Source organism: Macaca fascicularis, chromosome 4 (genome assembly GCF_037993035.2).
Source record: "Macaca fascicularis isolate 582-1 chromosome 4, T2T-MFA8v1.1".
In the NCBI taxonomy this organism is placed as follows: domain Eukaryota; kingdom Metazoa; phylum Chordata; class Mammalia; order Primates; family Cercopithecidae; genus Macaca; species Macaca fascicularis.
This window is the reverse complement of record NC_088378.1, coordinates 89,413,714-89,437,199: the sequence shown is the minus strand read 5'-3', so window position 1 is coordinate 89,437,199 and position 23,486 is coordinate 89,413,714.

Here is a 23,486-nt window from a genome sequence, read left to right as displayed (position 1 = left end):
GTCTTGGAAGAGTGTAAGTGTCCAGGAAATTATCCATTTCTTCTAGATTTTCCAGTTTATTTGCGTAGAGGTGTTTATAGTATTCTCTGATGGTAGTTTGTATTTCTGTGGGGTCGGTGGTGATATCCCCTTTATCATTTTTAATTGTGTCGATTTGATTCTTCTCTCTTTTCTTCTTTATTAGTCTGGCTAGTGGGCTGTCAATTTTGTTGATCTTTTCAAAAAACCAACTCCTGGATTCATTGATTTTTTTGGAGAGTTTTTTGTGTCTCTATCTCCTTCAGTTCTGCTCTGATCTTAGTTATTTCTAGCCTTCTGCCAGCTTTCGAATGTGTTTGCTCTTGCTTCTCTAGTTCTTTTAATTGTGATGTTAGGGTGTCAATTTTAGATCTTTCCTGCTTTCTCTTGTGGGCATTTAGTGCTATAAATTTCCCTCTACACACTGCTTTAAATGTGTCCCAGAGATTCTGGTATGTTGTATCTTTGTTCTCATTGGTTTCAAAGAACATCTTTATTTCTGCCTTCATTTCGTTATGTACCCAGTAGACATTCAGGAGCAGGTTGTTCAGTTTCCATGTAGTTGAGTGGTTTTGATTGAGTTTTTTAGTCCTGAGTTCTAGTTTGATTGCACTGTGGTCTGAGAGACAGTTTGTTATACTTTCTGTTCTTGTACATTTGCTGAGGATTGCTTTAGTTCCAATTACGTGGTCGATTTTGGAGTAAGTACGATGTGGTGCTGAGAAGAATGTATATTCTGTTGATTTGGGGTGGAGAGTTCTATAGATGTCTATTAGGTCTGCTTGCTGCAGAGATGAGTTCAATTCCTGGATATCCTTGTTAACTTTCTGTCTCGTTGATCTGTCTAATGTTGACAGTGGAGTGTTGAAGTCTCCCATTATTATTGTATGGGAGTCTAAGTCTCTTTGTAAGTCTCTAAGGACTTGCTTTATGAATCTGGGTGCTCCTGTATTGGGTGCATATATATTTAGGATAGTTAGCTCTTCCTGTTGAATTGATCCCTTTACCATTATGTAATGGCCTTCTTTGTCTCTTTTGATCTTTGATGGTTTAAAGTCTGTTTTATCAGAGACTAGTATTGCAACCCCCGCTTTTTTTTGTTCTCCATTTGCTTGGTAAATCTTCCTCCATCCCTTTATTTTGAGCCTATGTATGTCTCTGCGTGTGAGATGGGTCTCCTGAATACAGCAGACTGATGGGTCTTGACTCTTTATCCAGTTTGCCAGTCTGTGTCTTTTAATTGGAGCATTTAGTCCATTTACATTTAAGGTTAAGATTGTTATGTGTGAACTTGATCCTGCCATTATGATATTAACTGGTTATTTTGCTCGTTAGTTGATGCAGTTTCTTCCTAGCCTCGACGGTCTTTACATTTTGGCATGTTTTTGCAATGGCTGGTACTGGTTGTTCCTTTCCATGTTTAGTGCTTCCTTCAGGGTCTCTTGTAAGGCAGGCCTAGTGGTGACAAAATCTCTAAGCATTTGCTTATCTGTAAACGATTTTATTTCTCCTTCACTTATGAAACTTAGTTTGGCTGGATATGAAATTCTGGGTTTAAAATTCTTTTCTTTAAGAATGTTGAATATTGGCCCCCACTCTCTTCTGGCTTGGAGAGTTTCTGCCGAGAGATCTGCTGTTAGTCTGATGGGCTTCCCTTTGTGGGTAACCCGACCTTTCTCTCTGGCTGCCCTTAAGATTTTTTCCTTCATTTCAGCTTTCGTGAATCTGGCAATTATGTGTCTTGGAGTTGCTCTTCTCCAGGAGTATCTTTGTGGCGTTCTCTGTATTTCCTGGATTTGAATGTTGGCCTGCCCTACTAGGTTGGGGAAGTTCTCCTGGATGATATCCTGAAGAGTGTTTTCCAACTTGGTTCCATTTTCCCCCTCACTTTCAGGCACCCCAATCAGACGTAGATTTGGTCTTTTTACATAATCCCATACTTCTTGCAGGCTTTGTTCATTTCTTTTTCTTCTTTTTTCTTTTGGTTTCTCTTCTCGCTTCATTTCATTCATTTGATCCTCAATCGCAGATACTCTTTCTTCCAGTTGATCGAGTCTGTTACTGAAGCTTGTGCATTTGTCACGTATTTCTCGTGTCATGGTTTTCATCTCTTTCATTTCGTTTAGGACCTTCTCTGCATTAATTACTCTAGCCATCAATTCTTCCACTTTTTTTTCAAGATTTTTAGTTTCTTTGCGCTGGGTACGTAATTCCTCCTTTAGCTCTGAGAAATTTGATGGACTGAAGCCTTCTTCTCTCATCTCGTCAAAGTCATTCTCCGTCCAGCTTTGATCCGTTGCTGGCGATGAGCTGCGCTCCTTTGCCGGGGGAGATGCGCTCTTATTTTTGGAATTTCCAGCTTTTCTGCCCTGCTTTTTCCCCATCTTTGTGGTTTTATCTGCCTCTGGTCTTTGATGTTGGTGATGTACTGATGGGGTTTTGGTGTAGGTGTCCTTCCTGTTTGATAGTTTTCCTTCTAACAGTCAGGACCCTCGGCTGTAGGTCTGTTGGAGATTGCTTGAGGTCCACCCCAGACCCTGTTTGCCTGGGTATCAGCAGCAGAGGCTGCAGAAGATAGAATATTTCTGAACAGCGAGTGTACCTGTCTGATTCTTGCTTTGGAAGCTTCCTCTCAGGGGTGTACTCCACCCTGTGAGGTGTGGGGTGTCAGACTGCCCCTAGTGGGGGATGTCTCCCAGTTAGGCTACTCAGGGGTCAGGGACCCACTTGAGCAGGGAGTCTGTCCCTTCTCAGATCTCAACCTCCGTGTTGGGAGATCCACTGCTCTCTTCAAAGCTGTCAGACAGAGTCGTTTGCGTCTGCAGAGGTTTCGGCTGTGTTTGTTATTGCCCTGTCCCCAGAGGTGGAGTCTACAGAGACAGGCAGGTTTCCTTGAGCTGCTGTGAGCTCCACCCAGTTCGAGCTTCCCAGCAGCTTTGTTTACCTACTTAAGCCTCAGCAATGGCGGGCGCCCCTCCCCCAGCCTCGCTGCTGCCTTGCCGGTAGATCAGACTGCTGTGCTAGCAATGAGGGAGGCTCCGTGGGTGTGGGACCCTCCCGGCCAGGTGTGGGATATGATCTCCTGGTGTGCCTGTTTGCTTAAATCGCAGTATTGGGGTGGGAGTTACCCGATTTTCCAGGTGTTGTGTGTCTCAGTTCCCCTGGCTAGGAAAAGGGATTCCCTTCCCCCTTGCGCTTCCCAGGTGAGGCAATGCCTCGCCCTGCTTCAGCTCTTGCTGGTCGGGCTGCAGCAGCTGGCCAGCACAGATCATCCGGCACTCCCCAGTGAGATGAACCCAGTACCTCAGTTGAAAATGCAGAAATCACCGGTCTTCTGTGTCGCTCGCGCTGGGAGTTGGAGACTGGAGCTGTTCCTATTCGGCCATCTTGCTCCGCCCCACACCTATGGGTCTTAACTCTTTATCCAATTTGCCAGTCTGTGTCCTTTAATTGGGGCATTTAGCCCACTTACATTTAAGGTTAATATTGTTATGTGTGAATTTGATCCTGCCATTATGATGGTAGCTGGTTATTTCACCCGTTAGTTGATGCATTTTCTTCATAGCGTCAATGGTCTTTACAATTTGGTATGTTTTTGCAGTGGCTGGTACTGCTTGTTTCTTTCTATGTTTAGTGCTTCCTTCAGGAGCTCTTGTAAGGCAGGCCTGGTGGTGACAGAATCTCTCAGCATTTGCTTGTCTGTAAAGGATTTTATTTCTTTTTTGCTTTTGAAGCTTAGTTTGGCTGGATATGAAATTCGGAGTTGAAAATTCTTTTTTAAAAAAATGTTGAATATTGGCCTCCACTCTCTTCTGGCCTGTAGTGTTTCTGCTGAGAGATCCACTGTTAGTCTGATGAGACTCCCTTTGTGGGTAACGTGACCTTTCTCTCTGTCTGTCCTTAACATTTTTTTCTTCATTTCACCTTTGGTGAATCTGACGATTATGTGTCTTGGGGTTGGTCTTATCGAGGAGTATCTTTGTGGTGTTCTCTATATTTCCTGAATTTGAATGTTGGCCTGCTTTGCTCAGTTGGGGAAGTTCTCCTGGATAATATCCTGAAGAGTGTTTTCCAACTTGGTTCAATTCTCCCCGTCACTTTCAGGTACACCAATCAAACGTAGATTTGGTCTTTTCACATAGTCCCATATTTCTTGGAGGCTTTGTTCATTTGTTTTCACTTTTTTTCCTCTAATCTTGTCTTCTCACTTTATTTCATTGAATTGGTTTTCAATCACTGATATCCTTTCTTCCGCTTGATCGATTTGACTATTGATACTTGCGTATGCTTCACGAAGTTCTTGTACTGTGTTTTTCAGCTCCATCAGGTCATTTATCTTCTTCTCTAAACTGGTTATTCTACTTAGCCATTTGTCTCACCTTTTTTCAAGATTCTTAGTTCCCTTGCATTCAGTTAGAACATGCTCCTTTAGGTTGGAGAAATTTGTTGTTACCTACCTTCTGAAGCCTACTTCTGTCAATTCTTGAAACTCATTCTCCGTCCATTTTTTTTCCCTTGCTGGCGGAGTTGTGATCCTTTGGAGGAAAAGAGGCATTCTGGTTTTTGGAATTTTCAGCCTTTTTGATGGGGTTTCTCCCCATCTTCGTGGATTTATCTACCTTTGGTCTTTGAAGTCAGTGACCTTTGGATGAGGTCTCTGAGTGGATGTCCTTTTTGTTGGTGTTGATAGTATTCCTTTCTGTTTGTTAGTTTTCCATCTAATAGTCAGGCCCCTCTACTGCAGGTCTGCTGGAGTTTGCTGGAGGTTCGCTCCAGATCCTGTTTTCCTGGGTATCACTGGCCGAGGCTGCAGAACAGCAAAGATGGCTGCCTGTTCCTTCCTCTGGAAGCTTTGTCCCAGAGCGGCACCTGCCAGATGCCAGCCAGAGCTCTCCTGTATGAGGTGTCTGTTGGCCCCTACTGGGAGGTGTCTCCCAGTCAGGATACAGGAGGGTCAGGGACCCAGTTGTCGAGAAACCTGTCCCTTATCAGAGCTCGAATGCTGTGTTGGGAGAACCGCTGCTCTCTTCAGAGCTGCGGATCAGGGACATTTATGTCTCCTGAAGCTGCGGGCACAACTGCCCCTTCTCCCAGGTGCTGTGTCCCAGGGAGGTGAGGGTTTTGTCTGTAAGTCCCTGACTGGGGCTGCTGCCTTATTTTCAGAGATGCCCTGCCCAAAGAGGTGAGAATCTGGAGAGGCAGTCTGGCCACAGCAGCCTTGGTGATCCTTCATGTCTTTTTGTGGCTTTATAGCTCATTTATTTTTGCTGCTCAATAATATTCATTGTATGGATTTGGAGGTACCATAGTTTGCTTATCCAGTCACCTACTGAGGGACATTATGGTTGCTTCTGATTTTTGGAAATTATAAATAAAGCTGCTGTAAACGTTTGTTTGCAGTTTTTGTGAAGGCACGTCTTCAATTTATTTGCATAAGTATCTAGGATCATGATTGCTGGATATTATGGTAAACCTGTGTTTAGCTTTGCAACAAAATGTCAACCTGTCTTTCAGTGTAGCTGTACCATTTTACGTTCCTACCAGCAATGAATTTCCTGTCGCTCCATGTTTGTGCTAGCATTTGGCAATGTGTGTGTGTTTTGGATTTTAAGTATTCTTTTTTAATTGTTTATTTTTAAATTTATTTTGTATTTTTGTTTGTTTGTTTGTTTTTAGAAACAGACTCTTGCCCGTCATCCAGGCTGAAGTGCAGTAGTGTGATCATAGCTCACTGCAACTTTGAACTCCTGGGCTCAAGAGATCTTCCTGCCTCATCCTCCCAAATGGCAAGGACTACAAGTGTGTGCCAACACAACTGGGTAATTAAAAAAAAATATTCTTCTAGCTTCAAAAAATATTTTTCTAGCTTCAGGGCCTTGCTATGTAGCTAGGCTAGTCTCAAAATCCTGACCTCAAGTAATCCTCCTGACTTGGCCTTCCAAAGCTCTGGGGTTACACGTGTGAGCCACAATACCTAGCCTTTATTTTAATTATTTTGTTAAGTGTATAGTGAAATCTTATGTATTTATTTATTTGGTGGATAGATAAGTTTTATTAGAATGCCTGCATAAAAATAAGCTGATGTTAAACAAGAAGAGGTTTTGCAAAGGCTTAACATTTATTAAACAATATAACTTGGTGCTTCCCTTTAGTCTGTCTCTGAACTCAGTTGAGTGACATCTCATTATTAGTAGTCTGCCCTCACTAATCATTTTCAGCACCTACAGATTTCAAATCTTTGGGTGTCACTTCCGATTTCTCTGGAAGTCTTTTAAATTGCTTTCAGTTACAATAGAAGGGCAAGGTTTTTACCTGCTCATACTCTACTCCATTAGAGGCAAAACGACATTCCTCAATTCTCTTGTTTAAATTGTGGCAGTGTGTAAACAGTACAAAAATAAAGAACTTCATGTTAACATACAAATAGCACAGTATAATCTGTGTGTTGTAGCAGTAACTTCATTTTCATTTTTTCATTAAAGAATTCTTTTTATTCTCTCTCCACAAAGAAGCTTTAAAAATATCTGTAAAAACATAGGAAGGGCACTTAAAACTTCTGTACAGATATGATACATCTTCTATGATTTACACATAAGAATAAAATGTTAAATCCTACAAGTGAGAATTTCTGAATGATTTTGATAGGAATTTACTAGAAGCAACCAGAACATCAAACCTTAAAAGATTTTCTATTCATCCCCAATTTTGAAAATCTACACTCTTTCTTTTTTTTCACTGCAATCTCTGCATCCTGGGCTCAAGTCATCTTCCCACCTCAGCCACCCTAGTAGTTGGGACACAGGTACATGCCACCACACCCAGTTAACTTTTTGTGTTTTTGATAGAGATGGTGTTTTTCCCCGTTGCCTAGGCTGGCCTCAAACTCCTGAGCTCAAGCAGTCTATCTGCCTCAGCCTCCCAAAGTTGGATAGTGTCAGTCCTCCAACTTTGTTCTTCTTCAATATTATGTTGGCTATTTTGAATTTTTTGCATTTCCACATAAACTTGGGAACCAGTCTGTCAGTAGTCACAAAATAACTAGCTGGGATTTTGACTGGAATTGTGCTAACTTTATAGATCAAAATGGGAGGAGCTGAGATCCCAACAACATTAAGTCTTTCTGTCCATTAATGTGGAATATCTCTCCATTTATTTAGATGTTTTTTGATTTTATTCATCAGATTTCGTAGTTTTCCTCATGTTGATTTTGTACATATTTTGTTAGATTTATACTTATTTCTTTTTTTGGTGCAAATGTAAATGGTGTTGTGTTTTTAATTTCAAATTCTAATTTTTCATTGCTGGTGTATAGGAAAGCAAACAACATTCGTTATTTTTTTTTTTTTTTGTGAAGGCAGGCAATTGTTAGGGAAAATGAAGTGCTCTGGATTTATTTCAAAATGGTTACTTTTTCCCCCCTTTTGGAAGTATGTGGGGAGTTTTTCCATTGATTCTCATCTTAAGAGTATGGCTTCTGGAGATAAAACTAATGAAAGTGTGGGGCTTCCATAAGGCAGGACCCCTGGGAGTTTTATTACTCAGACTAAGCCCAAACACAGTCCCCAGAAATTAGTGAATGACTGTTTAAGTGCTCCTTCCAATCTCCAGCAGCAAATTCTGTTCCAGTAAACTAGGATTCTCTTGTATTCACCATCTCTCTAGTTTTCAGGGTGATGGTTTGCCCTATGATCTCAATTCTGTGAAGGATCTAAGCAGAGTTGTTGATTTTCAGTTTGAATTTCAGAGTCTTGAAATTCAGTTGATTTTCAGTTGGTTAGCTCTTTTCTAGAGTGAAGATTAAAATTATAACTTCCAAACTCTGTACATGTCAGAACAGAAGCTGAAAATCTTACAGTATTTTATAAAGTATCAGGTACCTGAAATAGTATTTAAAAAACTGATCAAAAGCATTATATTAAACAATCTAATAATTTAAAAAATATACACTTTATTTTGGAAAGAACATGATTATTAAAGGAAATTTAAGCTCTGTTAAAAGAAGGATAAAGTAATGAAAAAACAGTCTGTAATTAGTTCCATTACCCAACATCATCACTGTTCACATTTAAGTAAACATCTTCCTCTTCCCTCTCTCCTCCCTTCATTCTGTTTCTTTCCCTTCTTTTCTGTTTTGTGATGTGCCTACAGTCTTCTATTCTCTGTGCTAGATGCAAGTTTTTTTGAGTTTCTATAGGTACATTACTGTGTGCCTGTGTGCTATGTGATGACTCAATTCTCCCAACCATTTTCCTTTGATCCAATTTCTAATGGGCCAATATTGCAGTTTCCTGTGATGTCATCTGGTTTCATTTAGAATAAAGAAGATTCTACTTCTAGAGACACACAGGGGAGAGACATTACCTGGTGCTACTTGGTGATGAGATAGTAATCTTAAATATGTTTATACTATTGTTATTCTTCAGATTATCACAAGATGAAAACACAAAATTAAAACAGAGGCATAAATTTATAAAATATAAACACGTAGACATATTAGTAGAGTGACTCCACAGAATACCCTTAGTAATTGGCCATTAGTTTGAGTGGAAAATGAAACTCCTTTTAAGGTATTTGTAATCAAATGCCTGTTTTGGCCCTAATTAAAAATAATTATGCACCCATAAAATGCCTAGTTTTAAATGAAACCACTTCTTGATGTAACTTCCACAGAAAAGTATTAATATTTTTGAAGTCTACAAGAAGAAATACTGAATAAGATGCCTTATGGTGTGAATATACATTTATTATGTGTATATAAAATATGATATCTATTTTATCCTAGATATAGTTATCTACCTTAGATTTTTTATATATATATATATTTTTCAAAACATTTTTATTTTATTTCAATAGTTTTTGGGATACAGGTGATTTTTGGTTACATGGATAAGTTCTTTAGTGGTCATTTCTGAGAATTTGGTGCATCCATCATGCAAGCAGTGCAAACTGTATCCAATATATAGTCTTTTATCCCTTACTCAACCTCCCACCCTTTCCCCTGTAGTCCTCAAAGTCCATTATATTATTTTTATGACTTTGTGTGCTCATAGCTTAGTTCCTACTTATAATTCAGAACATATAATATTTGGTTTTCCATTCCTGAGTTACTTCACTTAGAATAATGGCCTCCAGCTCTAGCCAAGTTGCTTCCAAAGACATTATTTCATTCCTTTTTGCGGCCGATAGTATTCCATGGTGTGTATATACACAACATTTTCTTTATCCACTTGTTGGTTGATGGGCACTTAGGTTGGTTCCATATTTTTGCCATCATGAATTGTGCTGCTATAAACACGTGTGTACATGTGTCCTTTTCACGTAATAACTTCTTTTCCTTTGGGTAGATACTCAGTACTGGGATGGCTGGATCAAATGGTAGTTCTACTTTTAGTTCTTTAAGGAATCTCCATACTGTTTTTCATAGTGATTGTACTAGTTTACATTCCCACCAGTAGTGTAAAAGTGTTCCCTTTTCACCACATCTATGCCAACATTTGTTTTTGACTTTTAAATTATGGCCATTCTTGTAGGAGTCAGGTCTACCCTAGATTTCAACAGCAATGTTTAAATCAGTAAATTTATAAGCTTTACTAATACCATACTGAGTACTGTACCTTGCAGAAAATCTTCCCATTATTGGGAATTGAGGGGGAAAAAAAAAAAAAAAGAGCAGCCCCTGACATCTAGAAGCTGGACTTGCACTCACAGGGAGGCCATGTTATCCTCCTTTTAGACATAATAAGTCTCACAGAACACTAATCTCAGACAAGGTATTCTGAGACCATGGTAAAATGAGACAAAACAAGGCCACTTCATAATATTGTCATAATATTGTCTAAGTAGAGACAAAAACAAGGTCATTGTGCCACCCACAAATATCCACAAAACACCCCGTTCTCAAAAATTAAATGCTATTTCTTTGCCAGTTACAGTTTTTTCTTTGTGTTGGTCTTCTTTCCCATCATCTAAGATTGATATACTCAATCATTGACTCTCTCTTGTCTCCCCATCAAAGTCCAAATATGTAATTTGTTCTTTCTACCCTTCTCTTACTGAGACATCTTTCAGTTACCCAGGGTATATATGCCCCCTCTCTGCCACAAATAATTAACCCAATTTGTTCAGCTAAAAGTGTGTTTCTGGTGGTTCCTAGGTAGAGGGTATTGACAGAATACATAAATAAATTAGTAATTAGTTGGCTCAGCAAACATTCATTAAATTGTAGTATGAGGTTCCAAGCTACTTGAAAGTTTTGAATTAAAGTCTTTGAGAATATGATGAAAGTTACAGACCTTTTGCCAGAAAAATGAATATTCATTCAAACATTTGCACACACTTTCAGAAGTTCAAAGGATTCAAAGATTTCTTTGGTTAAGAGTCTAGGTCTAGTCATTAAAAATAAGCTGTAATCTCTACTCTCAAGGAACTCAGAATCAGCACATGAGATTAAGGGACACATTTCTTTATTGGGAACGTTCCTTAAATAGAGCTGACTTGCAAGTGAAAAATACCTCTAAAGAGAAAACCTGGATTTGACTAATAAAAGGATAATTCTGGCAGTGTATATTCTTCTTTCTGTAGTGTTTTAAAGATTAGATAAATCTATTGTACATTTTTGGCAGTACCATATTATTTCTGCCTGACTGTGTATGTGTGTGTGTGTGTGTGTGTGTGTGTGTGTGTGTGTGTACATGTGTGTGTGTGAGAGAGAGAAAAAAAAAGAGAGAGAAAGAGCGGGAGAGGGAAAGACAGAAAGAGAGAAAGAGAGAGAGAGAGAAAAAATATTGCAAAATGTGCAAGTCACACATTTGAATGGTACAGGATTGTTTTTCCCTTCTCGTTTACAAAGTCTCTGTCACTTCACAGAGAGAATATGAACAGGTGAGGGAATTGTTCCTCAATTAAGAAAAATTATGTTACAAAGATCAGGCGGTTTGCATTTGGAGTAACCAAACTACAGAAAGACTGAAAGTCTGATGTATTTTCCCACAACCCTGAAACTTGAGATTGAACCCGAATATCTGAAATCCTTGGGGGCAAGATCTGTATCTTATTTAGTTTGGCATATAAAACACACAGAAAAAGGTACTCAACAAGTATTTGTAAAGAAATGTGTAGTCCAAGAGGTACAGTATTTCCAAACTCCCCTCTCTACTCCTGTGCCCCTTCCCCAGCCCTTCGGTCCAGATTCCAAGCCTGCCTTTCTGCTGATTTTGCCTTATCAATTGTTTCCTTTCCTTTGGTCTGTCTGGAGCTCTGTCCTGAATCCCTGCTCAACTGGACTGTTTCTGGCCCTTGAGAAGACTCTAGGTCCAATCAGCCCCTCATCAGGCTGGGCCTTATTCTTATAGACACTCCAGAGTGTTAATGTAACACAGGTAAACTGTTCAGAGTCTGACATTGGATGGGCAACATGTAATGAATGTTGGCATCTCCTGCTACCAAAGTCTTGTCCACCTCCTGGATTTTTAGTCCCTGGGTTCTAGTCTCACTAGCTCAAACCATCTAGTTCCACTGCTTCTGGGAGCACAGTTGGCCTTGTGACACTCCAGACCTTTTTTTGCAGGGCCCACCTGTGTAGCCAGGTCAGGTCCTGCCTCTGTCTTCTTTTGTCACCACACCCATAGTGCAAGGCCTCCTTCTGCTCTGACATTTATCTCTGCAGGACTTGCTCTTTGTGCTGATGCCTTATCAGACCTTACACTAGGTTTTTAAAAACTGTTTATTTTGAAATAATTTTAGATTTATAAAAAGGTTGTATTAGTTTTTTGGGGCAAAATCTCAACAAATTACTACAAACTTGGTGGCTTAAAAAAACAAGAATTTAGGTTGGGCGCAGTGCTCACACCTGTAATCCCAGCACTTTGGGAGGCCAATGCAGGTGGATCACAAGGTCAGGAGTTCAGGACCAGCCTGGCTAAGATGGTGAAACCCCGTCTCTACTAAAAATACAAAAATTAGCCCGGTGTGGTGGCGTGAGTTTGTAATCCCAGCTACTTGGGAGGCTGAAGCAGGAGCATTGCTGAACCTGGGAGGCAAAGGTAGCAGTGAACCAGAGGCTGAGGCAGGAGAATTGCTGAACCTGGGAGGCAGAGGTAGCAAGGAACTGAGATAGTACCACTGCATTCCAGCCTGGGTGACAGAGCAAGACTCTATCTCAGACAAAAACAAAAAACAAAAAAACAAACAAACCAGGAATTTATTCTTTACATCGTTTTGGAGGCCAGATGTCCTAAATCAAAGTGTTGCCAGCACTATGCTTCCTCTGAAGATTCTCGGGGAGAATCGTTGCTTGCCTCTTCCAGCTCTACTGCCTCCTGGTGTTCCTCAGCTTGTGACAATATAACTCCAATCTCTGTCTCCAACTTTACATAGCCACTATGTTAGTATGTTTGGACTGCTATAACAAAATGCTTTAGACTGGGTAACTTATAAACAACAGGAATTTATTGCTTATAGTTCTGGAGGCTTCAAAGTTCAAGATCAAAGTGCCAGCAGATAGTGGCTGGTGAGGGCCCATCCTCACGGATGGCCACTTCTTGCTGGGTCCTCACATGGTAGAAGGGGCGAACATGTTCCCTCCAGCCTCTTTTTAAGAGCATTAATTCCATTAATGATGGCTCTACCCTCATTCCCTAATCACTTCCAAAAGGTTCCACTTAATAATATTGTACTGGGGATTGTGTTTCAACATATAAATGTTGGGCGGACATGAACATTCATACCACAGCAGCGGCCTTCTCTTTGTGTTTCTTGGTGTCATCTCCTCTTCTTATAAGAATATCAGTATTAGATTTATATCGTTCCTAAATTCAGGATGATCTTGTCTTAACATTCTTAATTTAGTTATTCCCAAATAAAGCCATGTTTTGAGGTTCTGGATGGACACGAACTCTTGGGCGACTATATTCGAACCACTGTCATCACAAAGAGCTCAGGGAGTTCCTATATACCTTTCACATCAGCTTATAATCTGACGTGGAGAGCTCCTCAAACCAGGCAGACCAAATAAAACTCCATGCTGCAGGGGTCTACACCCAGGTGCTCAAGATCACACCTCTTGGTGCCTAGCGATTTCAGGCACCTCACAGAGCTATTTTTTCTAAGGTCCCATTGCATCAGAGGTATGATGCTAGAGCAGGTTCCGGCCCTTGCTTGGTGGAGAATCTGATAACATAATTCCCATTTATGTTTCCTGGGATCTACCCTGGGTATTGGCCTTTCCTTTTCTTTTTAACTAAACTTAGTATTTTGAGATAATTTTAGATTCACAGGTAGTTGATATATATGAGAGGGAGATCTTGTGTACCCATTCCCTGGTTTCTCCCTGTGGTAACTTCCTGTAAAACTGTAGTATAATATCACAACCATGATATTGACATTGATACAATTAACCCATCATATTCAGATTTCACCAGTTTTTCTTATATTAGTGTGTGTGTGTGCATGCGCATGTGTATGTGTATTTAGTTTTATGCAATAGATTTTCTTTTTAATCCCTCAAAGTGCCAAGTGTTCATTCCCCACATTCTCCTACAAGCGATTTTGAGGGCTCATCAAAAAGCACTTGAAAATTCATTAGAAAAGACTTATATTTGGAAATACAAATCAGCCTGCCTATCCTCTTGGGCATAGAAGGTGCCTGACTTCATAGTCAAAGCTTTGACTTCCCATCCCGATGAGGCTAATGAAATGTCTTCTGTTTATTTCTGAAGAATCAATTCTATTAAGGGGATGATTTCAAACAAATATAAGTCAGGTTTTCTGTAAGTCACCTTACTTAAGACATAGGTTTTGAATTTGCAGAGAGGTTTGAATTCTGGTTCTGCCATTTACTAGTAGTGAAATTTTGGCACATCATAAATGTTTGAGAAAGTCAGGCAGGTGTCAGATCAAGTGTTTGGATTGTAACTTAAAGCTGATATTGAATTATTTTAATTGGGGGAGTGATACAAGCAGGTTTGCATTTTAGAGAGATCTAGCACAGCTCATTACCATTTTTAGATTACTAGCTCATTTGAGACTTTGAGATGCTGAGAAAAGCCATAAGTTCTTTTTCTATAGATGCATACATATAATAACATAACTTTAAATATAGTTTCAGGAAGCCTCTGAAGACTATGGACTCTAATCTGCAAACTCTGGGGTAGAGGAAATTTTTCTTTCCCCATTGGAGATGTGATGGGTACCTGAGTGGGTGGGAAGGAGGTTAGAGACTTGAATATATTTATATGCTGAAGGGACAGAGCCTGTAGAAGGGAGAGGTAGGAATGTAGTAGAGGAGAGAGTTACAGAAATTATTCCATACTTCCTCCTTATATCTAAGGAGGTAGGAAGGACTCAATCTCATCTAGAACAAAGGTGATGAGATTATCTCTGGGCTGTAGGAGGGAACCTTCTAGTGAATTAAGAAGGAAAATGGGTGTGGGAATAAATGACAATGGGAAATGGAAGGAATACTTATGGAATTTCCTTCTTCTTTTTTTTTCTGGGTAGAAAGTAAACTGATTGCCTAAGAATGAAGGGAAAGAAGGTTTTGTAAAAGTAGAGAAGTTTTGGATTAGCTCCTGAGAGAAGTATGGAAAGGTGCTGAAAGATGGTGGGAGATTGGTGACGAGATTATGGAGTTGGAGCAGTCCTATGCGAAGTGTAATTTTTCTCCAGCCTCTCAGCATGCTGCTAAAAGGCAAGAACGTGGGTAGAATTTTGCAGGGAGAGCACAGTGGAAGCATCATTTCCTTTTTGTATAAAACAGAGAGAAAGTGATGTTTTTTTTTGGATTGATTGATAATTTCAGTGTGTGCTCATGGACTCATGCCTATAATCTCAGCATTTTGGATGGCTGAGGTGGGAGGATTGCTTGAGGCCAGGAGTTCAAGATCAGCCTGGGTAATATAGGGAGGCCCTGTCTCTACAAAAAAAACCCTGAAACCCCAAAACAAAAGAACCCCAATTTGAATATACATGCACACATTGGTTTTGTTGTGGCCTGGCTCACACTGCTATCAGCAAAAGGCCCAGTCTGACCCTTGGAGCTCTGTACAATCTTATGAAAGAATGATATGGCAGAGTAGCAACTCCCTTTCCTTCTCACCTTTCTGTGGTGTTGATCATAGAGGAATTAGGGAATTTCTGGGTTACCGAGTCCTACTGTTCTAGACCCTAAATTTAAAGGCATGCATTATTTCAGAACATTCTAGACAAATTCCCTTCTGCCTTATGAAGTAGCTATTTTTTTTTTTTTTTCTGGAGGATCTAAGATTCCATTAGAAAAAGTGAGGAGAGGATAACATTAGGAGAAATACCTAATGTAGGTGATGGGTTGATGGGCTCAGCAAACCACCATGGCACATGTATACCTATGTAATAAAACTGTACCTTCTGCACATGTACCCCAGAACTTAAAGTATAATTAAAAAAAAAGAAAAAGTGAGGAGAAAATAAGTAGAAATCAGATGCATTTGTAAGTACATATAATTCATGACTGTCAGGGTGGACAGTACTGTGTGAGCACATTTAAACTCCTTTAACTATCAATTATATTGAACACCTTTTCATATGCCTGTTTGCCATTTGTATATCTTCTTTTGAGAAATGTCTGTTCAAATCTTTTCCCCATTTTTGATCAGACTATTTGATTTTTTTCCTATAGAGTTGTTTGAGTTCCTTATATATTCTGGTAATTAATCCCTTGTCAGATAGGTAGTTTGCAAATATTTTCTCCCATAAAATTAATATATTGTCAATATTCCTTTGGCAATAATAACTTTTTATTTCCCTTGTTCCTTCTTTTTCATTTTGTAGTGGATATTGTAAGGATTATTAACTGTATTCCATTACAATTGCTCTAGGAATAGGTTTTGGTAAAATAAACATTTACGTAGCTGATAAGCACATGGTTGTCCCTATCTGGATTGAGAAGTAACTGGAGGGAAATCAACCTTGACATTCAAAAGTGCTACTTCTCTGAGTCTCCTAATATTATAAGGTTGAACTTCACCAGCTTATCAGCCTGCAGGAAGTGGGTTGTGCTGGGTCTATGGTATGGAAAGCTGGTAGATAAACTCCAGGTGTATTCTCTTCTCTAGTCACATCTGCTTTCAAATTTTTCTCGTTGGGTTGGATAGAAAGTCTATAGAAAGTTAATCCTCTGGATGTCTATGTTGAAAGAACCTCTTTTTTAAACTTTCTTTTTTAATTTTTAATTTTCATAGGTTTTGAGGGGAATGGATGGTGTTTTGTTTCATGAATAAGTATTTAGTGGTGACTTCTGAGGTTTTGGTGCACCCATCACCTAGGCAGTATACACAGTACCCAATTGGTAGTCTTTTATCCCTTACCTCCTTCCTATCTTTTCCCCTGAGTCCCCAAAGTCCATTGCATCATTCTTATGCGTTTGGATCCTCATAGCTTAGCTCCCATTTATGAGTGAGAACATATGATGTTTGGTTTTCCATTCCTGAGTTACTTCCAATTCCATCCGGGTTGCTGCAAATGCCATTATTTCATTCATTTCTGTGGGTGAGCAGTATTCCATGGTATGTATATACCACAGTTTCTTTATCCACTTGCTTGATGGGCATTTGGACTGGTTTCATATTTTTGCAATTGTGAAATTCTGCTGTTGTAAACGTGTGTGCAAGTGCCTTTTAAAATAATGACTTATTTTCCTCTGGGTGTATACCCAGTAGTGGGATTGCTGGATCAAATGGTAATTCTACTTTTAGTACTTTAAGGAATCTCCACAGTGTTTTCCATAGTGGTTGTACTGGTTTACATTCCTACCAGCAGTGTAAAAGTGTTCCCTTTTCACCACATCTCCGCCAACATCTATTATTTTTTGATTATGGACATTTTTATGGGAGTAAGGTGGTATCACACTGTGGTTTTGATTTGCATTTCCCTGATTATTACTGATGTTTAGTATTTTTCATGTGTTTGTTGCCATTTGTATATCTTCTTTTGAGAATTGTTTATTTATGTCCTTAGCCCACTTTTTGATGGGATTTTTGGGGTTTGTTTTTCTGCTAATTTGTTTGAGTTTCTTGTATTACAGATTCTGGAAATTAGTCCTTTGTTAGATGCATAGATTGTGAAGATTTTTTCCCACTCTGTGTGTTGTCTATTTACTCTGCTGATTGTTTCTTTTGCTGTGCAGAAGCTTTTAAGTTTAATTAAATCCCATCTATTTATCTTTGCTTTTGCTGCATTTGCTTTTGGGTTCTTTGTCATGAAGTCTTTGCCTAAGCCAATGTCTAGAAGGGTTTTTACAATGTTATCTTCTAGAGTTTTTATGGTTTCCGATCGTAGATTTAAGTCCTTGATTCAACGTGAGTTGATTTTTGTATAAGGTGAGAGATGACAATCCAGGTTCATTCTTCTACACATGGCTTGCCAATATCCTAGCACCATTTGTTGAATAGGGTGTTCTTTCCTCACTTTATGTTTTGTTTGCTTTGTTGAAGATCAGTTGGCTATAAGTATTTGGCTTATTTTCTGGATTCTCTATTCTCTTCCATTGTTCTATGTGACTTTTTTTTTTTTTATATCACTACCATGCTGTTTTGATGACTATAGATTTATAGTATAGTTTGAAGGCAGGTAATGCAATGCCTCCAGATTTGTTCTTTTTGCTTAGTCTTACTTTGGCTATGTGTGGTTTTTTTTGGTTCCATATAAATTTTATTTTATTTTTTCCTAGTGAGAAAACCTCTTTTAATACGCTACCACTATCCCTTGCACTGCTAGCCCCTCCCTCTGGACACTCCCTGCAGGGTTTGGTATCTGGAACTTGAGTTAGATTTCAGTCCTCTTCACTTCCTCAACAAGAGTACCCTTGTTAGTGGTGATAGTTATCCGTACAGTGTGCAGCAACCTCAATTCTTGGCTTCTCAGAAGAAATAATTTGACTGAGGAGCATAACGTGAAAGGAGAGATGGATGCAAGTTTTCAAGCAGGAAAGTAAAAGTTTATTAAAAAGCTTTAAAGCTGTATTTCTAGCTATTTTAGTCTCTTTGTAGAAATTGTGAATGGGAGTTCACTCATGATTTGGCTCTCTGTCTGTTATTGGTGTATAGGAATGCTTGTGATTTTTGCACATTAATTTTGTATCCTGAGACTTTGCTGAAGTTGCTTATCAGCTTAAGGAGATTTCGGGCTGAAGCGATGGTGTGGTGTCCGCCAAAGCATTTTACAGTGTAGTGACAGCAGGATCTGTCCTCATTCATGCATGCTAGCAGCAGCAGCAGTGGCAGCACAGCAGTGTGCACATTCATCTTCTGTAGCAGGGTGCTAGTACATGCTGAGATGCCTGCCTATATGTGAGCATTCACCACAGTGGTTGAAGCAATAAGTCTCAGAGGGATTGGGGAGTGCCTGATGGCAACCATGTGTATGGTCACACTGGTGGTGGTGTTTGCATGGAGGCATGATGGTGGTGGGTGCAAGTCTGTGTGCATTCTCTGTGCACTGCAGTAAGGGATGATTGTGCAGGGTTGGGGAGGGTTCACTGTTCTTCATGCTCACTTTCACTCCTACAGTAGTGTTGATACAAGGACTGGGTGCTGGCAGATTCAGGGCCCACTAAGGCTCTGATTGTAATGGTGGTTGATGGGCAAGGGGGAATGAGTTTGTACTTCTGCTGCAGCAGTGGCAGGGAAGGTTGTATGCAGATGCATGTCCTAGTGGGGCAGGGAAAGCAAAATCTGTCTATACACACATGTGCTGGCAAAGTGATGTGCAAGATTGTTCTGGGATCAGGGAACCTGCAGTGTGGGGAGGGGGTGGGCAGGCTGTGCGTGGCTGTGGGGGCTGCTCTGCTGGAGCTCTCTGCTGGTCAAGCATGGTCTGCCAGTGCCGAAGCTGTGATGCAGATCTCTGGGGCATCCAAGGCTGCACTGCAAGCAGGTGTGGCCAGGCTGAGGTCCTGGGGGAGGACAGCAGACTAAGGGGTGCTCAGGTTGGACTGGCCCAGTTTGACAGGCAAGACTGCCATGCAAAGTTCAAGTCCTACAGTTTTTCTAGGGCTAAAACCTCCTATGGGAGCAAGTTGAAACTAGGGAGATGGCTGTTTCTGGCCATGCTCCGCTACAGACACTCCTGCACCAAACTCTTTGGGCTCCACATTAGCTGGCTTGCTGTGCTACCACCTCTCTAAGCAGCTCTCCCTGCCAGCTTGAGTGTTCATGGTGGTCAAGGGGTTGCCTCCTGCTGGGCTTCCAGATGCCTGTCGCGAGAGCGCGTTGCTCTTTGCCAGTTCAATGCTGCCATTTCCCTGGAGTCACTGGGGGCCTGGAAAAAGTCCTCATGCTCAGTAGCCCTGTGTGGGGTTCCCAGTTCCTCCCCTTCCATGCAAGCTTTTATGTCTTCCCTTCATCCATGCTTGGTACCTTCCCTCTGAAGATCTGTTAGAAGTGCACCAGTAATCTCAATCCTCAGTGGCAGTTGTTCCGCCTGGCTGCATCTAGTCAGCCATATTGTTCTGTGCTCTGTTAGTTCTAATAGCTTCTTGGTGGAGTCTTAAGGTTTTTTCAAATATAAGATCATATCATCTGCAAACAAGGATAATTTGACTTCCTCCTTTCCAATGTGGATGCGCTTTCTTCTTCTTGTCTGATTGCTTTAGCTAGGACTTCCAGTACTATGTTGAATAACAGTAGTGAAAGTGGGCATTCTTGTTGGACTCCAGATCTTAGAGGAAAGGCTTTCAGTTTTCCCCCATTCAGTATGATACTTGCTGTGGGTCTGTTGTATATGGCTTTTATTATGTTTAGGTATGTTCTTTCTTTCTCTCTCTCTCTCTCTCTTTTTTTTTTTTTTTTTTGAGAAAGAGTGTTGCTGTGTCACCCAGGCTGGAGTGCAGTGGTGTGATTTTGGCTCGCTGCAATCTCCACCTCCGGGTTCAAATGATTCTCTTGCCTCAGCCTCCAGAGTAGCTGGGACTATAGGTGCATGCCACCACGCCTGGCTAATTTTTGTATCTTTAGTAGAGATGGGGTTTCACCATGTTGGCCAGGACGGTCTCGGTCTTCTGACCCTGTGATCTGCCCACGTTGACCTCCCAAAGTGCTGGGATTACAGACGTGAGCCACTGTGCCTGGACTCTTCTTTCTATATCAGATTTTTGAGGGTTTATCATAAAGGGATGTTGAATTTTATCAAATGCCTTTTCAGCATCAATTGTAATGATCATGTATCTTTTGTCCTTCATTCTGTTGATATGATGTATCACGTTGGTTGATTTGCATATGTTGAACCATCCTTGCATCCCTGGGATAAATCCCACTTGATCATGATGAAAGCTTTTCTTAATGTGCTGTTGAATTCAGTTTGCTAGTATTTTGGTGAGGATTTTTGCATCAATGTTCATTGGGGATATTGGGCTGTAGTTTTTGTTTTTACGTTCTTTGTCTGGTTTTGGTATCAGGGTAATACTGGCCTCTTAGAATGAGTTTAGATATAGTTCCTCTTCTTCTGTTTTACAGAACAGTTCAAATGGGATTGATATGAATTCTTCATCAAATGTTTTGTAGAATTCAGCAGTGAAGCCACTGGGTTCCAGGCTTTTATTTGTTGGTAGACTTTTTATTATGGCTTTCATCTTGTTACTTGTTATTGATCTGTTCAGGCTTTGGATTTCTTAATGGCTCAATTTTGGTAGATTATATCTGTCTAGAGATTTATTAATTTCTTCTTGATTTTCTGATTTATTAGCAAATGGCTACTCATAAAAGTCACTAATGATCCCTTGAATTTCTGTGGTATCAGATATAATGTCTCCTTTTTATTTCTTATTTAATTTATTTGGATCTTGTCTCTCCTTTTCTTAGTCTATCTAAAGGCTTATCAATTTTGTTTTATATTTTCAAAAAATGGCTTTTTGGTTCATTGATCTTTTGTATTATTTTCTTCATTTTAATTTTATTTATTTCTGCTCTCATATTTATTCTTTTTTCTGCTAATTTTGGGTTTGGTTCTTGCTTTGATAGTTTTTTAGGATGCATCATTAGGTTACTTATTTGAAGTTTTTTTTGATATAGGTTGCTTATTGCTGTAAACTTCCCTCTTGGTACTGCTTTTGCTGTACTAATCTCACAGGGTTTGCTATGCTGTGTTTCCACCATCATTTGTTTGAAGAAATTTTAAAATCTCCTTTTTAATTTCTTCATTGACACACTGGTCATTCAGGAGCATGTTGTTTAATTTCTATGTGTTTGTATAGTTTCCAACATTCCTCTTGCTATTAATGTCTAGTTTATTCCACTGTGGTCAGAAGATACTTGATATCATTTCCTTTTTTTTTTTGATTAAGACTTGTTTTATGATTTAACATGTCTTATGGCTTATCCTTGAGAATGATCCATGTGGTAAGAAGAATGTGTATTCTGCAGCAATGGGAGAAAATGTTCTGTAAATATCTACTAGGTTCATTTGGTCTACAGTGCAGAATGTTTCATGTTTCTTTGTTGATTTTCTGCCTGAAAGATCTATCCAATGCTGAAAATGTGGTGTTGAAGTCTCCTACTAGTACTGTATGGCAATCTATTTCTCTCTTTAGCTCTAATAATATTTCCTTTATATATCTGGTCCATATATAGTTACGATTGTTATATCCTCTTGCTAAATTGACCCCTTTATCATTATATAATGACATTCTTTGTTTTTTTCTTACAGTTTTTGTCTAGAAATCTATTTTGTCTGATATAAATATAGCCACTCCTGCCTCTTTTGGTTTCCATTGGCAATGGAATATCTTTCTTTCATCTTTTTATTTTTAGTCTATGTTTGCCTTTATTGGTGAAATGTATTTCTTTTCGGCAGCAGATTGTTGGGTATTTTAAAAATCCATATAGCCACTTTATGTCTTTTGATTGCGGAGTTTACTCTATTGCTTTCAATATTACTAGTTATAAGTAAAGATATGATTTTGTCATTTTGTTGTTTTCTGGTTGTTTTGTGGTCTTCTCTTCCTTCTTTTCTTTTTTATTGTCTTCCTTTTAGTTAAGGTGATTTTCTCTGGTGGTGTATTAGTCTGTTTTCACTCTACTGTAAAGAACTGCCCAAGACTGGGAAATTTTTAAAGGAAAGAGCTTTAGTTGACTGACAGTTCAGCATGGCTGGGGAGACCTCAGGAAACTTACAATCATGGCAGAAGGTGAAGGGGAAGCAAGACATCTTTTTCACAAGGCAGTAGGAAGGAAAATGAATGCAGGAGGAACTATCAAACACTGTAAAATCATCATATCTGGTGAGAATGCACTCACTATCATGAGAACAGCATGGGGACACCTCACTTATAATCTAGTTGTGTCCACCTGGTGTCTCCCTTGACATGTGGAGATTATAGGAATTATTATTAAAGATGAGATTTGGATGGTGACACAAAGCCTAACCATATCTGGTGGTATGATTTAATTTCTTGCTTTTTAGTTTTTGTGTATCCATTGTATGTTTTTTGATTTGAGCTTACCATGGAGGCTTGCATGTACTATGTTATAACCCATTACTTCAAACTGATGGCTACTTAGTACTGCATACACAGAAAAAGAAAATGAATAAAAACTTTGTACTTCAGCTGGGCATGGTGACTCATGCCTGCAATTCCAGAATCTTGGGAGGCTGAGGAGAGTGGATCACCTGAGGTCAGGAGTTTGAGACCAGCCTGGCCAACATGGTGAAACCTCATCTCTACTAAAAAAAAAATGCAAAAATTAGTTGGGCGTGGTGGCACATGCCTGTAATCCCAGCTACTTGGGAGGCTGAGGCAGGAGAATCGCTTGAACTCGGGAGGTGGAGGTTGCAGTCAGCTGGGATGGGGCCACTGCATTCCAGCCTGGGGGACAGAGTGAGACTCCATCTCCAAACAACAACAACAACAACAACAACAACAACAACAAAATAAAACCTCTGTGCTTAAACTTTGTCCTCTGCTTTTAAACTTTTTGTTGTTTCTATTTATATCTTATTGTACTATTTCTTGAAAAGTTGTTGTAGTTATTGTTTTCAATTGGTTTATTTTTTAGTTCTTCTACTTAGCATAAGAGTAGTGTACACACCACAGTTACAGTGTTGTAATATTCTGTGTTTTTCTGTGTACTTACTATTACCAGTGAATTTTGTACCTTCAGATGATTTTTTTTATTGCTCATTAACATTCTTTTCTTTCTGATTGAAATAGTCCCCTTAACATCTCTTAAAGGACAGGTCTGGTGTTGATGACATCTTTCAGCTTTTGTTTGAGAAAGTTTTTATTTCTACTTCATGTTTGAAGGATATTTTCACTGGATATACTATCCTAGGGTAATTTTTTTTTTCCTTTAGCACTTTATATATACCATGCCACTCTCTCCTGTAAGGTTTCCACTGAAAAGTCTGCTGCCAGATGTGTTGGAGCTCCATTGTATGTTATTTCTTTCTTTTCTCTCGCTACTTTTTGCATCCTTTCTCTATCTTTGGCCTTTGTGAGTTTG